General features: G+C 39.2%; 1 pseudogene; it reads left to right on the forward strand.

Annotated features, from left to right (window-relative positions):
* Window positions 1–1,430: 1,430 nt before the first annotated feature.
* On the forward strand, window positions 1,431–2,872 carry LOC101050383 (tubulin alpha-1C chain-like; annotated as a pseudogene).
* Window positions 2,873–3,124: the final 252 nt, after the last annotated feature.

A 3,124-nucleotide genomic window follows, 5' to 3' on the forward strand; every position in this document is an offset into this window, starting at 1 on the left:
AGTTTTTTTCTTATATTTGGTAATATTTAAGCTATTATTACTTTTATATCTATGTTTATAAAAGATAATGGTCTGAAATTTTCATTCATTAACATCCCTGACAGATTTTATCAAAGCATAGTTTACCAAAGCATAAAATAGTTGAGGAGCTGTCTTACTTTTTCTTCTTCTTTAGAACAAAGTGAATAAGGTAGATACTATCAAAACTTTTATTACTGAAATTATCTTGTGAATATGTTTAGAATGCATGTTTTTGCTTGTTTTAGTCATTGTTCATTTTGCTTTTTTATTGCCGTTTTTGTTGTTGTGTTTTCTACCAATGCTTAAATTGCTGATTACTGATTTAATTTCATTTATTTTAATAGGATTACTCAGATTTTCTATTTACTCTTGAATCTATTCTGTATATTTTTTCTAAAAAACAAAAATTCAAAATAATTGGCAAAATGTTATTTTGGGATTATGTGGTCTAGTTTTCATTAAAGTGTCTCTCTCTTATTAATCTGCCAGTGGTTTGTCTATTGCAGGCGTCCCCAAACTACAGCCCAAGGGCCGCATGAGGCCCCCTGAAGCCATTTATCCGACCCCCCGCTGCACTTCAGGAAGGGGCACCTCTTTCACTGGTGGTCAGTGAGAGGAGCACCGTATGTGGCGGCCCTCCAATGGTCTGAGGAACAGTGAACTGGCCCCCTATGTAAAAAGTTTGGGGATGTCGGGTCTATTGTATTAGTTTATTTAAAAGAATTAAATTTGAGCATTTTACACTATTGTTTCTGTATTTTTCTTGTGATAAGAACACTTAGCCTAAGATTTATTCTTCTACAAATTTTAAGTTTACAATGCAGTATTATTAAGTACAATTGTACAGCAGCCCTCAAGAAGTTATTTATCTTATGTAACTAAACCATGTACCCCTTGAACAGAAGCTCTCCATTTCCTATTCCCTTCAGCCCTGGATGGGGTTGCTATTGGTTTTTTTTTTGTTTTTGTTTTTGTGGTTTTTTTTTGTTTTTTGTTTTTTTTTTTCATTTAAAAATTTTCTCTTCTCATGTTTAGCTTTTTCCTTCTTTCTACTTTCTTTGGATGATTTCATTATTCTTTTTCTGCATGTTTAAATTGGAAGTTGTGCTGATTGATTTTTATTTTTTCTTCTTTCCTAATATATGCAATTAAGGCTCTTGCCTTATAATTGTGGTTTTAGCCAAATCCCACACATTTTGATTTATAGCATTTTCATTATCACTCAGATATAAATATTTTCTAATTTCCATGATCATTTCTTCTTAAAGTGTTTCATGAGTTATTTTTGCCCTTTTTTTTTTTTTAACAATTTCCAAATACAATACGTTACCTATTTGACTCTTAGCATGTCTGGAATGGCAACAGAGACCCGGTACCTTCTGACCTTTGCTTTCTAACCTATAGCCACTATGTGTGAGCACATCTTCATCCAACTTGATGAGGCTGGTGTCCAGATTGGCAATGCCTTCTGGGAGATCCACTATCTGGAACATAGCATCCAGCTCGATAGCCAAATGCCAATTTCTTCTACATCTCTTCAGTGAGCAGGCAAGCTTGTGTCCAGCGCAGTGTTTATAGACCTGGAACCGACAGTCATTGACAAAGTTTGCACTGGCACCTACCACCAGCTCTTTCACTCTGAACAGCTCATCACAGACAAGGAAGATGCTGCCAATAACTATGCTTATGGGCATCACAACATTGGCAAGCTCATTGGCCTCTGGACCAAATTCGCAAGCTGGTTCAGCAGTGCACAGGTTTTCAGGACTTCTTGGTTTTCCACAGCTTTGGTGAAAAAACTGGTTCTGGGTTCACTTCTCTCTGTTGATTACGGCACAAAGTCTAAGCTGGAGTTCTTCATTTACCCAGCCCTGCAGGTTTCCACAGCTGCTTTGCTAGCCAGAATGTCTCCTCTATCACTGCTTCTCTCAGATTTCATGGAGTCTGACAGAATTCCAGACCGACCTGGTCCCCCTTCCTGCATCCTCTTCTCTCTGGTCACAGAGCCCTATCATCTCTGCTGAGTAAGCTTACCATGCACAGCAGAGGTGACCAGTGCTTGCTTTGAGCCAACCAACCAGATGGTGAAATGTGACTCTCACCATTGTAAATACATGGCTTACTGCCTATTGTACTGTGGTAACGTGGTTCCCAAAGATGTCAATACTTACTGCTATTCCACTCTCAAGACCAAATGGACCATCCAGTTTGTGGATTGGTGTTTCACTGGCCTCAAAGTTGGCATTAATTGTCAGCCTTCCACTGTGGTACCTGCTGGAGATCTGGCCAACGTAAAGAGAGCTGCATGCATGCTGAGCAACACTATAGCCATTGCTGAGGCCTAGGTTTGCCTGGACCACAAGTTTGACCTGAGTTATACCAGCTGTTCCTTTGTTCACTGGGACATGGGTGAGGGGATGGGAGATGCAGCATTTTCTGAGGCCTGTGAGGACATGGCTGCCCTTAAAAAGGATTATGAGGCCAGGCGTGGTGGCTCACGCCTGTAATCCCAGCACTTTGGGAGGCCGAGACGGGTGGATCACAAAGTCAAGAGATCGAGACCATCCTGGTCAACATGGTGAAACCCCGTCTCTACTAAAAATACAAAAAATTAGCTGGGCATGGTGGCGCGTGCCTGTAATCCCAGCTACTCAGGAGGCTGAGGCGGGAGAATTGCCTGAACCCAGGAGGTGGAGGTTGCGGTGAGCCGAGATCGCACCATTGCACTCCAACCTGGGTAACGAGCGAAACTCCGTCTCAAGAAAAAAAAAAAAAAAAAAAAAAAAAAAAAAAAAAAGATTATGAGGAGGTTGATATAGATTCTGCTGAAGAAAAATCAGAAAAACAGTAATTTTCCATTCCTTTCAATCCTGCAGGCTGTCATACTTCCATAATTTCAGCTTTGACATTAGCTGACAAACATTAAAGCTTTCCAGTTAGATTGCTTTTACTCAGCAGTAATCATGACTTTTCCATGTATACCTAAAATATTTTTCCATCATGTCTCAAATTAAAGGCATGAAGCAAATAAAATAAAATTTCTAAATATTTGGAGATTCTATTTGCTATTTCTTTAAAAAAATTTTTGAACTATCAGAAGCAT

Source organism: Saimiri boliviensis, chromosome 5 (assembly GCF_048565385.1).
Source record: "Saimiri boliviensis isolate mSaiBol1 chromosome 5, mSaiBol1.pri, whole genome shotgun sequence".
Lineage (NCBI taxonomy): Eukaryota > Metazoa > Chordata > Mammalia > Primates > Cebidae > Saimiri > Saimiri boliviensis.